We start from the raw sequence: 26,036 nt of genomic DNA on the forward strand, positions 1-26,036 counted from the left end.
AATTAAATCTTTTCATTCAGACATTTTTTTGGACAAAATTACCCATTTCAAATTTTCAATTCAATTCTTTTCCAAACTTAAATTTAAATATATACTTAAATTATAAAAAAATCAAAAACTAATTATATTTTAGTTGAACACTTATTTGCTAAAAACTTTTCGATATTAACCTAATATTTTTTTTTTCAAATTTAAGTTAAAAATTACATGAAATATAATTACGACGAAACGTAATAGAAAAAAATCAGATAGAAGGGCACGTAGTGCCGGTCTTTCTGCTAATTTTTTATATAATGAAAAAACCAAATGAGATCACTCATATTCTAGCAAAGGTAACCGCCTCTCTAGCTAACCTTCACACCTCTATTGATGTACCATCATATATTACCGTTTTGATACCTAAAGAAAAAAACAAAATGGTGTTACGCATATGCTCTAATAAAGGTAGCAACATCTCTAACTAACTTCAACACCTTCATTGATGTACCATCATGTATTACCATTTTGATATCTAATGAAATCTTATGAGTTTGTTCGGCTAAAAAAAATTATGTGGGATATTTATCAATTTTATCCCTAGAGGCTATCAATTTTCTCTTTGGCTTCAACTTAATAACTAATAAAATATTCTGTAAAATTTTGTCAAAAAACTAATAAAATATATAGTTATATGAAGAAGTAATAAATTAAAAAAGCATGTATAAATTTTTTGAAAATACGCATATTTAAAATTGAAAAATATTAATACAAACAAAGTATAATTTTTTTTTAAGAAATCAAAATGCTATATATAACGAACGACGACCTATCTTCCCGGTACAAGGTGTACCACAAAAGACACCTGAAAAATACAACAAACGTTCAGTTATTAAAGTAAAAAAAAATTAGCCAATGCCCGCACATAAGAAAGGGTTTTGGCGCCAATTATGAAAGCTATTAGGAAATACAACAAATTTAGCTTTAAACCAGCAAAAAGATAGAAGTTTGACATTCTCCAAAAGCTGAGCACAAGAGCGCTCTTGACCACGGAATAACTCATTCCTTTCCTTCCATAACTCCCACAAATTTGCAAACCAAATCAAATGCATAAGAGAACATCTTGATTTTACAAAACCTCAAGAGGTACCAAACAGAAAAAAAATGGTTCACAATGTTAAATGGATCCGCTGAATAAACACAAAGTCAATTCCACATAAGCTGCTAAATCTGACCGAAAAGACGACATGATAAAAAAATGAGTCTCTGATTCTGGTTGACTGCAACCACTAAGACACGGCTGAGCCTCAGAATGAATAATGTCTCGACGAAACAAATTTGTCAGGCAATCTATTCTGAAACAAATTATAATATATTTTTGAGAAATGTTAACTTGTGCCCTTAAGATATAAGTTAATGAATCAAATACACCCTCCGGTCACTATTATAAGCAAAAGTTTGCATTTAGATTCATTCATTAAATGATGTATGTGGTCTACAATAAAGACCATATACATCATTAATTGAATGAACCTAAAATGCAAACTTTTGCTTATAATAGTGACCGGAGGGTGTATATAAATAATTTATTGAAAAGTGTGCATTACATTTAATCTTTAACTTTTTAATGAATTGAATGCACACAATTTAAGAGAATATTTCTTCTTTTGAGTTTTTTAACATGTGCCCTAAGGGTATAAGTTAACACTACCCTATATTTTTTTGGATGTGGATGGTATTCACGAAATGACACCAAAAAAGAAAGAGAATTACAAAACTTAATGAGTTAATTAAGTAAATTTGTTTTTTTTCTCTCTCTTTAAAAAAAGAAAGTTTGATATTTTAAATTATCCTATATAACCCATGATATACATACGAACAAATGAAAGATCAGTCTCTAAGTCATCCACAAGTTGATCAACCTCTTGCACCGTTTTTATTAACTCAACCAAATCCATTCTCTCAATGGAAGTGCTCAGAGTCAAAATTCTATTGGTTGGTTTTTGCAATATATTGTTCTTTTTGGTAATATCATTCACTTATATTTATACGTTTGATCCAATTTTGGACAATGCGTGAAGATTTGGAGAGAACGTAAAGAATTTCTCTCGTCCATTTTAATATGGGCATATGGCTATGAAATTGACATGTTTAGACTCATAGGTGGACGAATCCGGATTGTCTATGAAATGTCCTTGAAAAAAATATTTCTTCTTTTTATTTTCTTTCTTTTACCTATCCTTTCATCAAACAAATAATGTGGAAAAAAGGTATGTACTAATTTATTCTGATTTGTTTTTTTTATTCCTCTAAAACAATGCTTTTATTTTTCTCAAAATCTAAATTTGATTTTAAAATTTTCTTCGGGATTCAAATGAAAATTTACTTTAAGTTTTTTTTTCTTTAAAAAATTTTTAAATTTTGTTTTTCGTATCCATAAAAAAGTTACACTTTTTTGATACTCTGAAATAACTCCGCAAACACAAATGGTCTCTACAACAGGATAATATTGCTTCAATTTCTATATATTTTTATTGATGTTCGCTCTATCTTATTTACTAAAGCTTAACCCGTAAAGCTAACCCTAAACCTAATTTTTCCCCCCATTTTTTCATCCACTTTTCTAAACCATTGGATCTTGCCTATTTAGGCGCCATTCAATTTTAGCCATTGATCATATTATATTTATCTCTTCTATTTTCCGAAACAACTATTTCGTATTTATCTCTTCTATTTTCCGAAACAAATATTTCATATTTATCTCTAATTAAAATTTTGGTCATATCCGAAATTTGTTATCAATTCACTTAAATCCGAAATTTGTTTTCCTATAGTTTTGGCCATCCGAATCCTTATTTATTAATTAACCTAACAAATTTCCCTTTCAAAAAAAAAAAAATTAACCTAACAAATTTCATTCGTATCCTCCTTTTTTTTTTTAAACAAATATTTTCTACACTTTTACGATTGCAATTTAACATAACAAATTCCATCTAAAAAAATGCATCGCACAAATTCTATTCTTATCCTCGCCTTTTTTTTATGAAGCAAATATTTTGGTTATATATACGAAGCCCTAAACCTGTTTCTCTCGATAAAAATAAACCCTAAACCGTGGTAAATGCTTAATCCGTAAAGCTAACCCTAAACCTAATTTTTCCCCCCATTTTTTCATCCACTTTTCTAAGCCATTGGATCTTGCGCATTTAGGCGCCATTCAATTTTAGCCATTGATCATATTATATTTATCTCTTCTATTTTCCAAAACAACTATTTCGTATTTATCTCTTCTATTTTCCGAAACAACTATTTCAAATTTATCTCTAATTATAATTTTGTTCATATCCGAAATTTGTTATCAATTCACTTAAATCCGAAATTTGTTTTCCTATAGTTTTGGCCATCCGAATCCTTATTTATTAATTAACCTAACAAATTTCCCTTTCAAAAAAAAAAAAATTAACCTAACAAATTTCATTCGTATCCTCCTTTTTTTTTTTTGAAACAAATATTTTCTACACTTTTACGATTGCAATTTAACATAACAAATTCCATCTAAAAAAATGCATCGCACAAATTTTATTCGTATCCTCGCCTTTTTTTTTATGAAGCAAATATTTTGGTTATATATACGAAGCCCTAAACCTGTTTCTCTCGATAAAAATAAACCCTAAACCGTGGTAAATGCTTAATCCGTAAAGCTAACCCTAAACCTAATTTTTTCCCCCCATTTTTTCATCCACTTTACTAAGAACACAAAGGTGTTGTTTGTTACTTCTTTCTTTCATACGGTATAACTATAAATACACATGACCATGGCTGTGAATGTCACCTTCATCCTTGAATTTTCTTATCCATGAAAAAGAAGAAGAAATGGTAGGTGAGAAAGCATGAGTGTGGCCTGATAAATTCTTTCTAAAGAGGACCATAGTTTTTTTTTCTTTTGATAATAAGTGGTTTGTTGTTGTTCATGTTGTAAGATGTTGAACTGCTGACATCGTTGTTTGTGTTTTAGATGAAGATTGTCACGTGCGCCCCTTCCCATTACCTTTTTCTTTTTTGTTTCTTTAATTATAATATACACATGTGGCTTTTTCTTTTAAATTTAATTGAAAAATAATGCATGTGGCGTCCAACTCACTTAAGTGATGAGCCACGTGGGCGTTGATAGAGTCAAGATTAAGGGGACCTTAAAGTTGAAAAAAATGGGTAAACTTAGGGGGTTAAAAAGTGGTTTTTTTAATAGGGGACCAAAATTGCAACTATGATAAAGTTAGGGGCCAAAAGTGCGTTTAAGTCTTTTAAATAAGATTTGGGTAGAAGAAAATCCAAAAGAAATTTGGGATCCATTTCCAATTAATATAATCCTTCTTTTATTTTTAAAAAAAAATATATAAAATCAATTCAATCAAACTCAATTTTGGTCATCGCATAATCAAACACATGCATAGTAGCTTCTAAAATTGTTTAGTTTAAGTCGATTCTCCAACATGGGTATAATCCGTTGTCGCCCTTTTTCATATTTATATTCATGATTTCATATTACTATGATATTTAACTATTGTTATTGTCACACTAAATATCGTATAAGAAATTTTCCCTTTTCTTAACCATTAATTAAAATAATATTTAAACGAATTTAAAAAACACGGTAATAAAATATAGTATATATAGACATAATTATATTTTTAATTTTTAATTTATTTACATACTTTATATTTAACTTATTACAATTTATAGTTTCTTTATCTATATCTAATGAAATTTTATGTTTATAAATAAATATGTTTAGTTCCTATAAAATCACGACATTTTTAAGTTTACTCTGGAATTTTAAACGGTTGCGTGACTATTCATTTGTTTGCTAACAAATCTGTGTGCTGGTATTCTCCTAATATAATTTTTGGTATACTTTTTTAATTTTATAATTGAAACTATGGTTCCCTTACTAAATTAGTTACTAATCAATCAATGTATGGTAACTGATCTGTTCGGTGAGGAATCGATGGAGGCAACAGTGGTGAAAAGTGTTCTGATACAGTGGCGATGAGTCTTTACGGTGGAATGGAAGGTGCATGCAGGCACGTTAGCTCTACGAGACTAAAGTCAGTAGAGAAACAAATACAATTAATAACTCCGACGATGGATCTGTTGTTGAGCTTAGTGTGGATTGTGCTGCGCTAAACAATTCAAATGTTCAGATGGTAATTATTACATTAATCTTTCATGAGTCCGTAAAGGATTAATCCGTAACACAATTGATCAAATTGTTTGCCGCCAATGTCTGCAGGATGTACCAGAGGCTGAGGACTCATGCAGCAATACATGTGTGATTGACACACCAACCACCAAAACAGGTGCTAAGAGGTCCTCTAATAGCATTGACTATGTGGCTGTTGATGATGATGAAGCTGGCCAGACGTCGGCCACAAAACCTGCCAGAGTTGTTCGTGTCAAAATTGAGCACAAGGACGACAAAGATGTTTAGCTTGCTCGAATGCTAGAGCCGTTTGCTTTGTTATCGAATTCCTTCAATCTGCATAAATCAGACATTAAATAATCTGTGTTTTTTCCTTTTGTTTTTTACAGTTTGGTTTTTAATTTTCTTCAAGTTGCTGTGTCGGCTATATTTACTTAGCTAAGGAAACTTTTTCCAGTCCACCTAAATAAATTTATTCATTGCCATAAGTATTAATTCAACAATTTATTATCATTGTCTTTTATTAGCGCTTCGACCTCTAAATGTACGAAATTTATTTTTAGATTTACCTCCGGAAGGTGTTAATATTTTTCTGAATGTTAGATAGTCATTCACCAAGTTGGTATGCTTGATGAAGAAAACCCAATACTGATTTGGCTTGAGTAACTAGATCCCACGCATCCACATGTTAAATTAAAAGTACAGATTGATAAAACCAAGTTAGTATGCTTGCCTTTGCTTAGTATGTGTTTAAGCGAAGGAACATTTTATAATGTTTTGAACAAGTATGTAACAGATCATTAAAAAATTTAAAATTTTAAGCATAATTAAATAAATTTTAATTTAATAGGGACTAAACTACGTGCTGAAATTTTTTATAGAAACCAAAATCTATCAAAAAAATTTACGAGGACTAAAAACTAAATTTGATATATTTATAGGGACTAAAAACTTTATTAATTATTCGTTTTATTATGTATCAAATTATTCCGGCCCGTGAGACCCGTGCGTTGCACGGGTCGGCGTTCTAGTTTTTTTTAAATGTAAAAAACCCAAGACAAAAATAACGAAAAGTGGGATTTATAAATCAAATTTTTAAATTTATTTTTTGAGGATTTATTTTATAATTTTCTAAACATGCATTCAAATATATGTTGACTTTTTTTTTGAGGAAAAAATATATGTTGACTTAAATAGTGGAGATTCTAATTGCGTGCATTTATTTTATGGACGAAAAATTATAAATTTTTCTACGGCGACAAAAAACAAAAACTAAATATTTTATAAGGAAAAAAAAAATTAACTCTCAATTGAAATGAATAAATTTTGAATGTCGAAATTGTTACTTCAAATGTTATGACCGGGTTCGAACTATAAACTGAGAAGCATAAACACAAGCTATGAAAATGTCTTTTTTAATTTTAATTTTAATGGCAAGCGATAAATATAAAGGAAATAGAGTACATGGTTACTCTACTACCCATTGCAGAGGGATAAGCATAACGATGAAAAAGGGAAAATGAAAAATATATACAAGCCACACATAAAACCTGACCCAAATCAAAATCAACGAACCAACATAAAAAACCATCTCAAGAACATAGGGTTTCAACGAACATATTCAAGAAAATAGTTTTTTTTTTTTACGTGGCTTCTAGATCACCCACACCACAACCAATAATTGACTAGTATTTCATTCAAGTCACATTGATTCTTCAAAATCAATAACGGTGTATGAGTTGCTTGTATGCATCCTTGTTCTTCGAGTATTGATCAACTTCAGCCTTGCATCACAAGTCACATTAATTAAGCATCAAAATTTGTAGTTTGGCTGGAAAAATCACATTAATTAATGTTTTCATATCTTAAGGACTTGTAAATTGAAGATCATGTACATTAACATATTTACCATTCCAATTCCTTTTATGGCCTTCAGCAACTTATCACCAATAAATTCCTTAAGGAAGTCAGCCTTATGGAGTGCTTCCAATGAATCCGAAAGTGATTTTGGCAATCTCTCAAGATTTTCTAGATTTGGATTTGTATCTGCAGAATACCTAAAATATGAAGGTTATTATAATATTATTTACTTGATCCATTCCTAACTAATGGCACTCTAAGAAATTTGTATGTTTTTAAAAAAGCTAAAGATTATAAGAAACAAAAAAATTATGAAATATGAAACCATCTTGCAAATCAGCAAAAAGAAACATAAAAGAGCAGTTAGGAAGATAATTGTAGCAAATTATGAAGAAAAAAAGTATGGTTTATATTATCTTACCAACAGGTTCAGGAAGAGGAAGATGCCGACCAAGGCCATCAATGCCAGCAGCAATTGTAGCAGCTAAGGCTAAGTATGGATTTGCAGTACCATCTAATGATTTCAACTCAAAATTACTCACTAAACCATTGGGAGTTCCGGGAGGAGACGAAGCTCGTAGTGGAGCCTCCCTATTTTCATTTCCCTATAATAAGTATGAACCCCATGTAACTGGTTGCAACCTATCATAACTGCAATCAAATTGAGTAGTCATGTAAGAAAACATAGAAGCATAATAATTTGTGTTCCTCCCTTAGGGTGCCTTAGCGTTTATAAACTATCTTTAGTCTTGGTTGTCAAACAATGTGAACTTTTTCATGTATAGGAACAATTTCAGAAGTTATCAGTAAATTGAAGAATTTTAAAAGGTGGTAGCACTTTTTAGTTATAAAAATGAAAATTAGGAGAATGAGTGGTGATAGATGACAAAACCTGTCCCCGTGAGCATAACTCAGTTGGCAGAGACATGCATTATTATATGCAGGGTGGATTCTAGCCACTTGGTTACTTGACAAAAAGAAAAAAAATAACAAAACCTGATAGCAAGTGGAGCTAAAAATGGCAAAATAGAAGAAAGATGAAATAGAACTCCAGCCATAAATTCTTTTCCCAACGTTGATATTCCATACTTTGATGATTCATCAGATGCTATAAATACATTTTGGTCATTCTGCCACAAGCTTAGATGAACATGGCATCCAGAACCCGCATCATCTAATGTGTACCTTCAATATCAAAAGAAAACACTGATTAATATACACTTTCTAAGTTGTACCTTATTTAAATGATTAACATACTTATTTAAATACATTAATAGAAAATAGGCTTTTAAGTGGACTAACATACAACTTTTAAAAAGGTCACACCGAGGCTAAAGGTGCGTTTGTTTCAGCTTTAAAAAAAATTAAATTTTATGTTAAAAGAATCTAGAGATTTTTTTTAGAGATTTTTAAAAAAATTTGAAGTTATTTTTGTTTGCCTACTACCCATAAAAATCCATTTAAAAAAAAAAAGTTTTAACTTGTACATGTGTTACTTCATTGTTGTTGAAAAAAATAGATTTTGAAAAAAGCTAATCCTAATAGCTTTTCATTTTAGGATCAAAATAGATTTTTTTGATAAAATGATTTTTCTAAAAATCCTAAACAAACACTTAAAAATGAAAAAAGTGATTTTTTTAAAAGAAAAAATAGATATATTTTGGAAAAAATCCAAAACAAACGCACCCTAAAAAATATGTTTATGACAGGTAATAAAGCTAGGTAGGTTTAAACCTTGAATTTTTTAACCAAGCTAGAATTTGTCTTTCAGATCTTTTTTTTTTTTTTTTCTAGTAACATAGTGGCTAGAGTTTACACAATTAAATGTGAAGAAGTGGGGTGTTCGAGGTTCGAACCCCGACCACTGCATAAATTATGCAATGTCCCTACCAACTGAGCTAAGCTCACGGGAACTGTCTTTCAAATCTTTACTCCACCAGTTATATATTATAAGGAAAAAGATACATAGACACCTTTTTCTCATACACACATTGTACCACCCTTTTCACAACCAACCAAAACATGACACCTAATACACACTAGAGAGAGAGAAAGAGAAAATGCCACATGTTGCATTTCTATGTGGAGGTAAAAGGGTGTATCCATATAAGTATGTCTATGTATCATTGCCCATATTATATATGTTACAACGACACTTATTTTGGAACAAATGTTGCAAGCAAGCCATTTTTTCTAGCAATTGCCCTAACAGTTTCACGTGAGTAAACAAAGTTGTCTGCAGCTTCGGTACAAATGGTATGTCCCAAAACAATCTCAAATTGACCTTTTCCATTTTCTGCATGTACCTGCAAAATTTTAAGTAAATCTAATGAAAATCAGATAAATCCATTTTGTCATATATTTTATTAACAATTAACCATGTTATAAACTCCGTAAGTTTTTTACCTGTTCTACTGTGATACCCATGGAATGCAAAGCAGAAGTAACTTCACGAAGTATTGGAGAAGCATCATCAAATGATGACGAGCAGCAGTAAGGACTCGAGTCAAATTTTATCCATTCTTCTTTCGTTTCCCTGTTTGTTTTTCTTCATGTTTATAAATAAATGGCATGGTAAATTGCATTAATCAAATCACAAGATAATATTGAATGGCATACCTCTTCAAGAGAAAAAACTCATTCTCAAATCCTGCATTTACCACCTATAGAAGCAGAATATAAATTAGTTTCAAAATGAGTGTCGTTTTAGCCAAAAAAATTTGTTTTAAAATGAATGTCGCTTTCAGTTTCCAATGTAATAATAACTTTTTCTTTTCAATTGTACCCTTCAATTAATACTATGTTACACTACTTCCAAATTATTATTTTTTCTTTAATGAAAAACAAACCAATAGTTGATTAGGATAATTTGGTAAAATTGCTATTATATTTGACTACTTTATTCCATTCCTTAATATGTGTGCAATTGGCTAAAGCGACATTCATTTTGAAACGGAGGGAGTATGTTTTTGAAATAAAAAAAAAGTTAGACAACTTTTGTGACATCTATGTAGGTTGTTAACGTAGTTAAAATATCTGATTAATGATATTTAATATATTGTTATTAGATATATCCAACGTTAAAAATCATTAACTACAAATTTTTAGATCCACCTACACGTAGTTGCACACTTGAAAATTATAATCTTAATGGTAGAAAAAAATGGTCCAATTTGGACCCATATAATTGGTGATGCAAACTAAATGCACCCATAGTTATGTGTAAGGGTGTTCATGGGTTGGGTCAACCCAAAAAATCCGGTCAAACCCACTCAAAAACCCAAAAAAATGGGTTAGGTTGGGTAATTGGGTGGATATGCTTTCTAAAAATAGAAAACACATAAAAATAAACGGGTTTCGGGTGAAACCAGACCCAAACCCAAAAAACCCACTTACTCAATAATGTTAATATTTTTTATCTTTATTTTCATAGGGTAGAAGAAAGTTATATTTCCAAAACATGCACATTGTACCTTATATATTGAAAATCAAAACATACTAGAGTTACAAATTAATATGTTGTACTCTTTGGTTATTTTGATACTAATGCAATTTTATGTCATGCAACTTTAATTTGTTGTAAGTATTTTATGATGAAGTTTATTATTTGATATTCTATATGCATAAAATTATAGTCAAATAAGTTAAACATTTTTTTAAGAAAATTAAAAAGTAGAGTACTATTTTAAAACAAAATTACGAGGACTTGTCATTTAGTCATTTAATATTAAAAAAATAGAAAAATAAGTTGGTTAACCCATTATCCAATCCAACCCAACCCAAAAATTAGTGGGTTTGCCCAAACCCACCCAGTAGTATAATGGGTGGTTATTTTACCTCACCCAAACCGGAGTACCCTATTTAATTTGGTTTTGGATTTAGTTACACCAAACCCAAACCCACCTACGAACACCCCTAGTTATGTGATGCTAACTAAACTTAGATAATTCAGGCTGCATTTAGTTTGCATCATATATGTTAAACAGTTTTGCTGCAAACTAAATGCACCCATAGTTATGTAGTTTTGTAATATCAGTCGTTAAAGAATTTTGAGATCTAAATTATCTATTGCAAGCTATTTTAACCATCTTTTTGAAATGTGTTAAGGATTTAAAAAATTGTCTTAAAAATGGTCTAAAGTTGGTCATAAAAATATATTTTCTGATGAATAAAACACCATATAGTACATCCTAAACAAGAAAAAGCTATATATGCAACAGATGCAACATGGTTGAACATACCAAGTCAAATTCATGTTTGAGAATTTTGGAAACTCGTCTTAAGGCCTCCCTCGGGCATTGTTCCCATGGTTGACCAGGTTTAACATTCAGATCCCCCCTAAAACCATTTCATCTTGTTTGCTCCTATAATGGAACAAAGTTGAATCAGTTTAAATAATTCACTCTATCTTCTCTAAGAAAGTCTACATCTTATAAAATGATATCAGTAAAGAAGGAGCATGTGTACCAAGGAATTGTCCTTTTAGTAGATAAATCAGGTGTTAATCTTGCTTCACCAACATAACCTAAACCACAATCAGGTGCAAGTTTACCCAAAATAGAAGTCAATGCCATGCTCCCAAATGGTAAAGCAATCTCATTCTTCATAACAACATCATAGAAACGCTTTCTAGGAATAGCCTGAATTACAGAATTTGACATAACCTCATAACATAAGAACATAAATATTAAAATCTCTAAACTACAAAATGAATAAATAATGAAGTGACAGAAACAGGGTAGAGGAAACTCACACGACATCTATGTTGTCCTAAAAAATTAACCCAAAGTATACGAACAAATGAAGCATTCTCTAAGTCATCGACATCTTCAACCTCCTCAACAGCTTTTCTCAACTCACTCAAATCCATTTCCTCAAACTATTAATTCCTTATGGGTTTGGTTAGTACGGGATATTGATTTTGTTCTCTTTAATTATAATCTCTTTCACCTACTTGCATGGAACATGTGTTTATTTTTTTTAAGGAACATGTCACATGGGTTAATAAGTTTGGTTATACTAATGTGCAAGTTAGCAAGCTACACCCACCTAAAATTATTAAGGTGCAAATTAAGAACCTACACCCACTTGATTAATTACACTTATTTTTATAAGTATTATTAAGGTGCAAGTTAACAACCTTAACTAATTTACATCCACTTTCATCATTACAAATATTGTTTCTTTAAAAGTTTGTCTTTATTACATGTTTTGTACCTTAAGCATGTCATTGTCTTTTTTGTTTCTTTTTTTAAGGTTTTTTTTAAGTTAGTTACAAAATTGCCCTTCTATTTAAAATTAATTAGAATATAAACAAAATTGTGTTTTAATAAATTATAAGTGGGTGCAGCTTGCTAACTTACACCTTAGTGTTTTTAGGTGGGTGTAAGTTAGTCGTGCTATGTGGTGTTAACACAAATTGGAGGGTGGTGTGTTATTTGAATAAACATTTGTGTGATAGTTTTTGAGACAACCATAAATTTGTGGGGAAAAAATAGGTATTGACATAAAAATTAAGACAACTAAGAGATAAAGAAAAAACATGATTTGAATATAAGAAAGAAAGTTGTTATCAAAATTATCACAAAATAAATGTACATATATCATTTATCATGTGTTTGTCTCTTGTTTAATAATTCAATCATTGATCTAAAATTAATATAATATAATGCATGACATGTGAGGATGCATGTCACGTATTATAATGATATTAATTTTTTTTTAATCCAACCACTGATCTAGTATAGTATTATAATAATATCGTAAAGATCTATCAAACACGCAAGACTTTATATAAATTTGAAAATCGTGACTATGTAATCTAACCACCGGTATTTACTTGTTCTTTAAAAACTTAGTATATGTTAATTTGAAATTATCAATGATGTACTATCAAATAGTTTAAAATTTTAATAATTTTTTTAAGATGAAATACTCAATAAAAACTTTTGATTTGACGGTTGGATTATTAAATTTATTGTTTGTGATAAATTATTAAGTGGAGTAACTCTGAAAGGGAAATTGGTCTTTACATGAATGAAGGCAGGGAAATGTAAAAAAATGCCATATGAACATGGTCCCTATGATAATGGTCAATATAGTGAGGTACATTGAAGGAAAATTGATCTTTCCTCCATGGAGGAAAAACAATAACCAGTACAACACGAGATAAAAAATAGATTTTTTTTTGCCAAAGGGGGAAGTATGAACGTGAAGAGATGAAGAGGCAACACGTGACAGTTTTGATTACAATTCTCGTTGCTTGCCAATCTTTTTCATTCTCAAATGAAAACATATCCGCATCATAATGAATATCTGATTGGAGGAATATGATGCATCAGTCTGTTTATGTTGAAGCCAAGTTTGCCGTGGGAGCTATCTAAATCTGACTGGTGAAGGCAGTGCAGAACTTGTTGAGACTATTCTGAATTATCCGGAAATGTTGATGTTTTGGACAAACATGTGGATCCTCCTCTTGTTATTGCCTTGGCAGCTGTGTCCCATGAATGTGTGCCTAGCCTTATCAAAAGACATGCTATTGTGAGGTCATATTAAGAGATGGCTTGGGCTCATCAGCAGCTCACGTTTATGCCTATCATGGCCAGCCAAATGGTAACCGAGTGCATAAGATTTTACCTCTTCAGTTTGCCTGGCCATATCTACGGCTATAGTAACCGAGTGCGTCGACATTGACATGTTTTGTGCTGCTTCTAGCTGCAGGGGTGGATTATATTTCGCAGGTTCTATTACAAGTTCTTTTTCATCCTTTTGATAATATTTAACTATATCATATCTACGGCTGCCTTGAAATTTTAATGTGTCATGCTTATCTAATAATTAATAATGTTAAAGGGTTGCCTTGATTTTTTTTTTTTTTTTTTGTGACAAAACATAAATATATTACTTATTTTTTCTTTTTGAATAGTTTATTTTTTAGTTTAATATCAAATTTCTTTTTCTAAAAATTACTCCCTCCGTTTCAAAATGAGTGTCGTTTTAGGTGTTTACACACATATTAAGATATGCAATGATTAAAAGAAAGATAATGGTTATTTTACCAAATTATCCTTATTAACTATTGGTTAGTTTTAAAAGTAATGCTTTGGAAGTAATGTGCAGAGTATTAATGAGAGGGTACAATTGAAAAGAAAAAGTTATTATTGCATTGAAAACTGAAAGTGACATTCATTTTGAAACAAATTTTTTTGGCTAAAACGACACTTATTTTGAAACGGGGGAAGTAATAGTTTCTATTTTGAGAATATTAATTAGGATTTAATACAATCATATAAATAAAGCTCGCGGTGAAATAAAAGTTAAAACATACACACTATGGGCTAGGGGTGTGCAAATGGTTTATCCAAACTGAACCAAACTAGATTTATGGATACAATTTGGATCAAAAAACTACTTTCACAAAATAAATGGATTTTTTTAAAACCGGTTCGATAAAGTTCAGTCCAGTTCAAAACTGGTTCATGCTATCTGAACCGGATTTTGTTCTGAACTGGTTTTTTACTGAACTGGATTTTTTTACCTGAACCAATTTTTTACCTGAACCGAATTTTCACCTGAACCGGTTTTATTACCCGAACCGTTTTTTTTACCTGCGGAATTTCTCATTTCTAAAAGGAAAATAACATTGACTTTGTGACCCAAAAGAGGACATGTTAGCTTGGAATCATAGTGGAGGCAGAATTTATAAAAGGGTTGAAATAGCCAATTAATGGAAGAGAATAGATATGAGAAGGGGAGAAATCTCAAAGGTGTTGTAGAGTTACGCGATTTTACTTTTAGTTAGCCGTTGATTCAAACTATAAGACAAACACAATAAGATGAGTCCATAGTTATCATCTACTTCAGGTTTGCTGTAAAAGTGACAACATCCTATTATGGAGAATGCAAAGTGATATTGTTCACTGTCTAAGCAACTGAGTGCTGATTATTAAAACGATACAGACCATAAACAGTTAACTTTATCTGTTTTAAATGGATACAATTTTTTCTGGATTTAATAAAATTGGGTTGGATCAGTTTTTATGCAAAATGGATTGGGCTTTTTAGACAGGTCCACCAAATTTTATAAATCAGTTCAGTATATCCAGTTTATTTGCACACCCCTACTATGGGCCGTATTGTGTAAACTGAAGGGGCCCAGTTCATATTTCCCAAGTTCGAAATTAACGTGGTAGTTTTCAATTTCGTCTTTTCTCGTAATCTCGTCTTCGTTTTGTCTCGTAATCGCTATCTACGTTCTTTGCTCCCTCTGAATTTACCCCACTTGCGTTTCTTCAAAGGTTGGTTAATTATCTTCTCTACTCCACCATTGTTGCTTTCGAATTTAATTTTCTGTTCATAATTAGAAGAAGTTTTATTAATAGAAAACCCTAATTTGTTAGATTTATGGAAAACTTAATTTGTTGTTCATTGTTTAATTTGCTAAAATTGATGTTTTTATTATTGATTGTTTCGATTTTATTTTATGTCAATTAACTAATCATGATGTTAACTTTATAGATAGTAATGGATTTTAATGAAGATGGTGAATTGTACAAGCTGTTTTAGTAACCCAGTGATGTTCCAAACCTTGAATTTTTGGAATCAGAAGGGTGACGAAGGCCCCGAGCCACAACACCGACATCCTGACCCGCTGCCTCAACCACCATTGATGGTGCATCTTCCAGGCCTCATGCCTGTAGTAGAACTATATCAAGAACACTTACCCAAAATCATGTTCTTCTTGCTTTTCAAGCTGAGAACCTTGTGATTCTTGATGGGAATGTTGATAACGCTGGTGTTGAATTTAATAATGAGCAGGAGAACCAGGAAAATGCTGGTGTTATACTTAATGAGGAGAACCAGAACCTTGTGATTCTTGATCTCCTCATTAAGTATAACACCAATATTCCCCTGGTTATCCTGCACATTATTAAACTCAACAGCGGCGTTATCAACATTCCCATCAAGAATCAGAAGGTTCTGGTTCTCCTCATTAAGTATAACACCAGCATTCTCCTGGTTATCCTGCTCATTATTAAACTCAACAGCGGCGTTATCAACATTCCCATCAAGAATCACAAGGTTCTGGTTCTCCTCATTAAGTATAACACCAGCTTTCTCCTAGTTCTCCTGCTCATTATTAAACTCAACAGCGGCGTTATCAACATTCCCATCAAGAATCACAAGGTTTTGGTTCTCCTCATTAAGTATAACACCAGCATTCTCCTAGTTCTCGTGCTCATTATTAAACTCAACAACGGCGTTATCAACATTCCCATCAAGAATCACAAGGTTCTGGTTCTCCTCATTAAGTATAACACCAGCATTCTCCTGCTCATTATTAAATTCAACACCAGCGTTCTTGCTCATTATTAAATTCAACACCAGCGTTATCAACATTCCCATATGTCAATTAACTAATCCTGATGTTAACTTTTATTGATAGTAATGGATTTAAATGAAGATGGTGAATTGTACAAGCTGTTTGAGGAAGCCAGTGATGTTCCAAACCTTGAATTTTTGAATCCTATTCGTTTTGATCAGAAGGGTGACGAAGGCCCCGAGCCATAACACCAATATCCTGATCCGCTGCCTCAACCACCATTGTTGGTGCATCTTCCAAGCTTCATGCCTGTAGTATAACTATATCAAGAACACCATCTGCTTGCCCAAAATCCTGTTCTTCCTACTTTTCAAGCTGAGAACCTTGTGATTCTTGATGGGAATGTTGATAACGCTGGTGTTGAATTTAATAATGAGCAGGAGAACCAGGAAAATGCTGGTGTTATACTTAATGAGGAGAACCAGAACCTTGTGATTCTTGATCTCCTCATTAAGTATAACACCAATATTCCCCTGGTTATCCTGCACATTATTAAACTCAACAGCGGCGTTATCAACATTCCCATCAAGAATCAGAAGGTTCTGGTTCTCCTCATTAAGTATAACACCAGCATTCTCCTGGTTATCCTGCTCATTATTAAACTCAACAGCGGCGTTATCAACATTCCCATCAAGAATCACAAGGTTCTGGTTCTCCTCATTAAGTATAACACCAGCTTTCTCCTAGTTCTCCTGCTCATTATTAAACTCAACAGCGGCGTTATCAACATTCCCATCAAGAATCACAAGGTTTTGGTTCTCCTCGTTAAGTATAACACCAGCATTCTCCTAGTTCTCGTGCTTATTATTAAACTCAACAACGGCGTTATCAACATTCCCATCAAGAATCACAAGGTTCTGGTTCTCCTCATTAAGTATAACACCAGCATTCTCCTGCTCATTATTAAATTCAACACCAGCGTTCTTGCTCATTATTAAATTCAACACCAGCGTTATCAACATTCCCATATGTCAATTAACTAATCCTGATGTTAACTTTTATTGATAGTAATGGATTTAAATGAAGATGGTGAATTGTACAAGCTGTTTGAGGAAGCCAGTGATGTTCCAAACCTTGAATTTTTGAATCCTATTCGTTTTGATCAGAAGGGTGACGAAGGCCCCGAGCCATAACACCGACATCCTGATCCGCTGCCTCAACCACCATTGTTGGTGCATCTTCCAAGCTTCATGCCTGTAGTAGAACTATATCAAGAACACCATCTGCTTGCCCAAAATCCTGTTCTTCCTACTTTTCAAGCTGAGAACCTTGTGATTCTTGATGGGAATGTTGATAACGCATGTGTTGAATTTAATAATGAGCAGGAGAACCAGGAGAATGCTGGTGTTATACTTACTGAGGAGAACCAGAACCTTGTGATTCTTGATGGGAATGTTGATAACGCCCCTGTTGAGATTAATAATGAGTAGGAGAACCAGGAGAATGCTGGTGTTATACTTAATTAGGAGAACCAGAACCTTGTGATTCTTGATGGGAATGTTGATAACGCCGCTGTTGAGTTTAATAATGAGCAGGAGAACTAGGAGAATGCTGATGTTATACTTAATGAGTAGAACCAGAACCTTGTGATTCTTGATCTCCTCATTAAGTATAACACCAGCATTCTCCTGGTTCTCCTGCTCATTCTTAAACTCAACAGCGGCGTTATCAACATTCCTATCAAAATCAGAAGGTTCTGGTTCTTCTCATTAAGTATAACACCGGCACTCTCCTGGTTCTCCTGCTCATTATTAAACTCAACAGCGGCGTTATCAACATTCCCATCAAGAATCACAAGGTTTTGGTTCTCCTCATTAAGTATAACACCAACACTCTCCTGGTTCTCCTGCTCATTATTAATCTCAACAGCGGCGTTATCAACATTCCCATCAAGAATCACAAGGTTCTGGTTCTCCTCAGATCTCCTCATTAAGTATAACACCAACATTCTCCTGCTCATTATTAAACTCAACAACAGCGTTATCAACATTCCCATCAAGAATCACAAGGTTCTGGTTCTCCTCATTAAGAATAACACCAGCATTCTCCTGGTTCTCCTGCTCATTATTAAATCAACAGCGGCGTTATCAACATTCCCATCAAGAATCACAAGGTTCTGGTTCTCCTCATTAAGTATAACACCACCATTATCCTGGTTCTCCTGCTCATTGTTAAATTCAACACCAGCATTATCAACATTCCCATCAAGAATCACAAGGTTCTCAGCTTGAAAAGCAGGAAGAACAGGATTTTCGGCAAGCAGATGGTGTTCTTGATATAGTTCTACTACAGGCATGAAGCCTGGAAGATGCACCATCAATGGTGGTAGAGGCAGCGGGTCAGGATGTCAGTGTTGTGGCTCGGGGCCTTCGTCACCCTTCTGATCAAAACGAATAGGATCCAAAAATTCAAGGTTTGGAACATCACTGGCTTCCTCAAACAGCTTGTACAATTCACCATCTTCATTAAAATCCGTTACTATCAATAAAAGTTAACATCAGGATTAGTTAATTGACATATGGGAATGTTGATAACGCTGGTGTTGAATTTAATAATGAGCAGGAACGCTGGTGTTGAATTTAATAATGAGTAGGAGAATGCTGGTGTTATACTTAATGAGGAGAACCAGAACCTTGTGATTCTTGATGGGAATGTTGATAACCAGGGGCGGAGCCAGGAATTTCAACTAGTGGAGGCACTATATTGTATACTTTCACATTCATCAAAGGTGGACCCAATTGTATACTTTCACATTTATCAAGTGTTTGAGGATTAGGATTTGGAGTTGATGATTGTTCTGATTCTGAAATTGGTTTGTAAAATCTCTTCATTGAATGTTTACTGCTGAGTATAATCAATTTATAATTCTAAAAACACTACTTTTTTTTTTATAAGTTATAACTACCCTATAAACACTCCTCATGAGTACATAAAAATCATAGGAAATCAATCATAAAAAGAACATAAAATCATCAACACAAACACTTAAAGCAATAAAATAACAGTAAAGTTTAAGATTGTTGAATAATTCCAAATAATCACTTATCAAACCCTAACAATAAAGTTTACACAAACAACTTAAATTCAATATCAACAAGGTAATAATAAATGTTAACTCTCATTACAATAATAAACAAATAAAACAAATAAGTTTAAAATCATAAAAATAAGGAAGAGAGTGTACCTCTAAGATCACCATCAATGGAGGAAGAGAGAAAAAATAAAGAATAAGAAGATTAGAGACACAAGAAACAAGGAAGAGGAAGTTTTATTTTGTAAGAAGGATGTGGATGTGGTTGATTTTTTGATGTTGTTGAAACAGAGAGGGAGTTTGTTTGTTCCTTGTGAGATAGAATGAAAGAAAGAAGCGTGTTGTGAATTGGTGAACTGATGGTTGGCGGCTGTGTTGTGTTGTTGGTGAAGCAGAATTTTGTTAGCCAATTGGGCCTTGGGCTTGGGCAGTGGGTTGGAAGTGTTTGATATGTTTGAAATTACTAAAACAATTGTGGGTGGGGTGTTATTAGCAGTATATGTATAAAAAAATAGAAAAATTTGTGCAAGCAGGAGTCCCCACAACCATGTGAGTGGCTCCGCCCCTGTTGATAACGCCGCTATTGAGTTTAATAATGATCAGGAGAACCAGGAGAATGCTGGTGTTATACTTAATGAGGAGAACACTTTTGAGATTCTCTATGAGAATGTCGATGATGCTGTTCTGTATCCACCGCTGATTTATGAAGCCCGACTAGGAGGGTAGAAATCTATAATTGTTTGTGTTTTTAAATATAAAGTTCAGGATTTTGTTGTTGATTTACTGTTTTGGATAATTTAGATAATTTTGTCAAATTTTATTGGTTGAGTTTAATGTTTTGATATAATTTTGTCAATGGATTTTAATGGTTATGCTTATAGTATTATAGTCACTATGTATGCTTGAGTGATTAAATTTTGCGGCATTAGATTGAATGTTAACTGTGTTGATTTGGTTGATAATATGTTTGTGTAGTTCTTGTGTTGTTATTCTGATATTTGTTTGATAAATTAAAGTATGCATTGAGTTATATTTAAAGGTCCTATTGCTTATTCTGATATTCTTGGACAATCTGACAGTGGATTTATTTCAGGTTCTTTGCAGATGTAGAGACTTTAGCTGTGATTCACGGATATCACCGTAACCATATGATGAACCAGGGTAGACATATTCAGGATTTCTACCCGCATATATTGGGAAGGCGGACCCCCGGTTCCATAACATCAAAAGTGCGTAGTTTACTAGCTGTCGCAACATGGAATGGCCTCGAGCTACAACAACTCGTGGCTCCGGTTGTGGTGATTCCAGCTGCTGGAGCTGCTCCGGTATTTATTTTCTCACATTATTAGTTGGTACATGGTATAATAACCTTTTTTTTACATTCTAATTTTTTAATATTATTTTTAGGATGAAGTTGCTGGACATTGATGTAGTGGATTGTTGGTGGGCGTTATTCATGAGGTAAAGTAACCACCTATCTTTTTATGTGTAAATATACCTTTTTATGTGTAAACATACCAACTCCTGTTATATATTTCATTTTTCATAAACGATTATGTTTCATAAGTATTTGAATTGCTTGAGATCTATTTGTGGCCAATAATGAATTGAATTGCAAATAGGGGATATGACAATCTGGTGCTACAATAAACGATCTGAAATAGAAAGTCAATTACTATTCCTATATCTATTTCTTCATGCAATACCATGTCAACTTTCAATTTATTGATAACATATATGATTATGTTAGTAGTTTTTTCCTATTTTCTATTTTGTTTCATTATCTTCTACCATGAAATTGTTAGATTTGATGGTTTGATGAAATATGTGCTGCTATGAAAGTGGACTTAAACTTTGTCTCTGTGCACAAATTAAGAAATATTATCCTTAATTGATTTTTCCTTCTGTGGTATATTGACATAGGTTATTAATTAGTTGCACAAGGAATGATCAGTTTATTTTAAAGGGTAGTGGATAGTAGGCATATCATAGGCAGATAAGCTAACAAAATCTACTCTTGCTCCACAAAATGCAGTAATTATAATTGCATGACTTGTCATTGGGGAGAAACTTAGTGATTAATATTGTAGCTGCATGTTCATTTTTAGGTATAAAATAAGAACTATGAATATAAGTTCCCAGTTCCTTACAATGGAACTAAGAAAAACTTGGAGAAAGTATTTTTATTGAGTTTTGAGGAAGTATGAAATGGGTAAAAGGGATGAAATTGTATGTGATAAATGTGGAGTCTTTGTCATGACAATCTGGTGCTACAATAAACGATCTGAAATAGAAAGGCAATTATCCCGATATCTATTTCTTCATGCAATACCATGTCAACTTTCAATTTATTGATAACATATATGATTATGTAAGTAGTGTTTTTCCTATTTTCTCTTTTGTTTCATTATCTTCTACCATGAAACTGTTAGATTTGGTGGTTTGATGAAATATGTGCTGCTATGAAGGTCGTCCTAAACTTTGTCTCTGCACAAATTAAGAAATATTATCCTTAATTGATTTTTCCTTATGAGGAATATTGACATAGTTTATTAATTAGTTGTACAAGGAATGATCAGTGGATAGTAGGCATAGCATAGGCAGATAAGCTAACAAAATCTACTACTGCTCCACAAAATGCAGTAATTATAATTGCATGACTTGTCATTGGGGAGAAACTTAGTGATTAATGTAATGTCCGAATTCTATTAAAGCAATAAAACATGCGAATATAGCAAATATTCAAGAATTAGACGTTACGTCTAAACCAAAATAACAACAGTCATGCATATATAAATAACATCTCATCAGTCACAGCGGATAATATCATACATCTCCAAAATCAAAACAATACATATGCCATGGTCATACATCGACATCAACATAAAATCCTCCAAAGTCTCAACAATGAGTACACTTCAACATAAATAAAATCCAACAAAAGAAAGGGACACCGACTCGACCTAATCAGAGCCCTAAACTAAACTCCAAAATGATAGCAGAGGCTAACTCCAGCTATCCAAGCACTCACCGCAAACGGACTACTCCTGCACAGCGTCTACCCATCCATACAGACAGGTAGGCGGTCAAAACCACTGGAGGTTAGTATTACATCAATCATAATTAAGGAATAATAATTGGATACAAAGAAGTCAATTAATCTCAATAATTTTCACATATTCATTCAACCAATCCAATTATTACAAGCAACATATATTTGCCACCGACATACAACATTCAAGTATCACATCAATATTTCATTTTGATATGCAATGCGCCTATACTCGACACATACATGCATGTGGTACCATACAACAACAATAGATGCCAACCGCACATCTAAGTAAGAGTACACCTCCTCTTACTATGTAAAAGTACACCTCCTTTTACATTTCACAACTAACCCATATGTTATGATGCATGGACATACAACAACGACCCGATAATGCACCACTTTAACATACAACCACCAACGACAATGTAAAAGTACACCTCCAATTACATTGACCAATTCAACAACATTAGCATTATCAAGTATTCATGTCCACACACATTCACATTTCACCATTCACATATGAGGCATCATCACATAAGTCATCATCAACTACACTATATCTCACAACAATTCCACATACTTCTCATAAACAAGCAAAGTAGATAAATACATCTTTTATGATAATTATCATATACAACCTTCAACAACCAGTCATACATTCTCAATTGATCATATAAAATTACTCACAAGAGATTAACAAGGCAATTGGTCCAAAGGGACCATTTTTAACAACATTCGTCTAGCTTATCTCATTTTCAAAATAATCGAAATTAACCAAACCAAGTAAACAAGATGCAATGCCTCAACGAAGCATACCTCTAGGCCACATATAGGTGCAGTAGAGGATACCTTGGCGTTTCACCGGCTAAACATAACCAAATCACGAAAATCACAAAGTTCGTCTCAATCATCATTTTTCAAATAATTCCCCATTTTCTAAGTAAAACAAGTTAGACTCAACACATCACAGTTTAAAAACCATAATTGAACTCCTAGAACCAAAGTTTGAAAATAGGAAACAATCCATAAGGTTTGGGTCGACTTACAAGTGGTTATGCGGAATTTTCGCAAAAATTTCTATAAGACATCCTTAGAGCATTTTCCTCATAACTTAAAATTCAAGAATCATTTTTAAGTCAAACCAAAACCATTGGAAAGATAACAAGATTATCTACAACTTCCATGTTTACATCAAAGACTAAATCAAAACAGAGACGAGGGAAAAAGATGCAAGAATGCGAAACAGGGGGTGCTGTCCTGTGCAACTCGCAACTGCGAGTAACTTTACTCGCAACTGCGAGTAGCTCCCAAGAAGCCACTCCTGCTCGCATCCAACTCGCCACTGCGAGTGCAGTGCGAGTTGTGACAGTAGTTTCGGGAAAAAGAGCCATTTTCACCCCCAAAACCTCAATTTTGACTCCCCAATGCCCAAATTTGATTCCAAAGCTTGTTTAAACATTTCTAAACATGAAAAGACACTCAAAACCATATACAACTTGCCCCAAAACATTCTCTTAACCAAAATCATCATTTGACCCATTTTCATGAAAACTTCAAATAATCAACACAAGTCAACACAAGTTCAAAATTATGAGTACCCAAGGTTCAATTCATCAACAACAACATCTCACAACATCAACAACAGCAACCAATCATGAATTTACCATCAATTCAACAACTACAACATAATTCATCAACTATTTCACTCAAGAACATGTTATATGTATATAAACCCATTTTGTCATACAAATTTAACAAAAACAATACAATTATCATTCAATTCATGCATAGAATCCTACCCTCAAAATTAAGCACGAATTTCTACTTATAATAATCAAATTTACCACTTAACCAAAGAATTAGGGAAGAGTAATGACTATTAATTATGCTTGAATTCTGACCCCCTTACCTTAATTATCCTCAACACCAACTAAAGCTTCACTTTAGCTCCCAAAGCTTGGTTCTCTAGCTCCCTCTAGCCTCCTTGAGTTCTCCTCTCCAAGCCCTTATCTTCTCTCTATCTCTATCTCTTTCTTCCTCTTCTCCCAATTGACAATTGTTGCCAAAAACCCTATTTCACTACTAACACTAGTGTTTAAATAGGCTTTACTTAATTGGGCTTAACCCACCACACCTTAATGGGTCTAACCCATTTCTATTCTAACCTAAAATGTTACTACTCACTTAACGGTAAAATATAACATTAACGGTCACTTACCGGTAATTAAAATAATTACTACACTCTCTCTAGTACTTAGTAAAATACCCACTCTCACTAAGCATTAAAAATAATTCTCAACAAAATTACAAAATTACCCCAATTGTAAAATGACCAAAATACCCCTGAGCCCAAAATGACTAAAATACCCCTCTAACACCGAATTCTACAATTCCCAGCCAAAAAAAATACACAAAGAGGCAATTAATCACATAAGAGCACATATATCACTCATAAATAAATAATAAAATAAATCTAACGAAAATCGGGCTGTTACAATTAATATTGTAGCTGCATGTTCATTTTTAGGTATAAAATAAGAACTATGAATATAAGTTCCCAGTTCCTTACAATGGAACTAAGAAAAACTTGGAGAAAGTATTTTTATTGAGTTTTGAGGAAGTATGAAAAGGGTGGAAGGGATGACATTGTATGTGATAAATGTGGAGTCTTTGTCATGCTCGGTTGTTCCTCCCCTTTAAAAATGCATTCTTTTAGGATACGCAAGCTATCACAAAATTTCTGTGAATAACTATATCAACAACTTTAATTCAGTTTGTAAAGAAACGATATTTGTAGCAACTGAGAAATATGCAACCTAAACAAAATAGTGAGTCTGAATTTAGTTGCAAATTCCACTCAGTATGCAATACTGTTATAGATGTTCTAGTAACATTGTTTAGGATAGATCACATTTTGAAATATAACATCTGTAAATGTATTTAGTCTATTTTTATTAAAATTGTGGTGATTGAAATTTGAATTGCTCTTTCAGGCTGCTGCAGACTTAAATTGACGAAGATCTGGATTCAGCAGACACGCATCTCAAGATCCATTTTACAATTGCATACTTCAAATTTGCTTTACAATAAATATGCCACATGCATGAATTCTTATACGTTGCCCTGTTATTGTAAAGCAACATTGAATACCTAGTTTTGACTTGGAATACCTAGTTTTGACCTTATGCTTTAGATACCTTGTTTTGTCCTGTTATTCTTATGTTTAGTATGTGTTTTGACATTGGTTACATGTTGGTTTGACTTGTACAAAAACAAGGCATTGGTTTTCAACTATGATAAGAGTTCAGCTTATGTTTCTAGAATTGAGTAAAAATAATGGGTAGCGCGCATTGTTGTAGTTCAGTTCTCCCTTTGTAGGTTGCCATTTTAGTAGATTCTCCCGAGTAAAGTTAGTGTATTGTTAAAATAGCGTAGACTGTTTGAAAAAAAATCTATAATTTGTATTGGGTTGTCGTACTATCAATCATGGCGATTTATCATGATTTCTCAATCGTTATTCTAACATGTATAC

At 32.7% G+C, this 26,036-nt stretch overlaps 2 long non-coding RNA genes and 1 pseudogene across 3 annotated transcripts; 2 read left to right on the forward strand and 1 right to left on the reverse strand.

The window, feature by feature from the left end:
• The first annotated feature begins 4,342 nt into the window (after positions 1-4,342).
• LOC146955890 (uncharacterized) lies at positions 4,343-5,744 on the forward strand. The gene is made up of 2 exons (XR_015018145.1): positions 4,343-5,180; positions 5,267-5,744. It is a non-coding gene; the product is annotated as an uncharacterized LOC146955890 (long non-coding RNA).
• An 831-nt stretch (positions 5,745-6,575) lies between these two features.
• Positions 6,576-12,011, reverse strand: LOC146955891 (uncharacterized; annotated as a pseudogene). The gene is made up of 10 exons (XR_015018146.1): positions 11,790-12,011; positions 11,504-11,676; positions 11,278-11,400; positions 9,656-9,699; positions 9,443-9,572; positions 9,191-9,342; positions 8,033-8,221; positions 7,458-7,687; positions 7,086-7,222; positions 6,576-6,960 (listed from the first exon to the last, which is right to left on the reverse strand). The product of XR_015018146.1 is annotated as an uncharacterized LOC146955891 (transcript).
• Positions 12,012-13,121: 1,110 nt separating this feature from the next.
• LOC146955892 (uncharacterized) lies at positions 13,122-25,706 on the forward strand. The gene is made up of 3 exons (XR_015012404.1): positions 13,122-13,776; positions 20,543-20,910; positions 25,498-25,706. It is a non-coding gene; the product is annotated as an uncharacterized LOC146955892 (long non-coding RNA).
• The last annotated feature ends 330 nt before the right edge of the window (positions 25,707-26,036 follow it).

This window comes from Medicago sativa, chromosome 1 (genome assembly GCF_051527215.1).
Source record: "Medicago sativa cultivar Bolivia chromosome 1, Bolivia_mono, whole genome shotgun sequence".
Classification (NCBI taxonomy): Eukaryota; Viridiplantae; Streptophyta; class Magnoliopsida; order Fabales; family Fabaceae; genus Medicago; species Medicago sativa.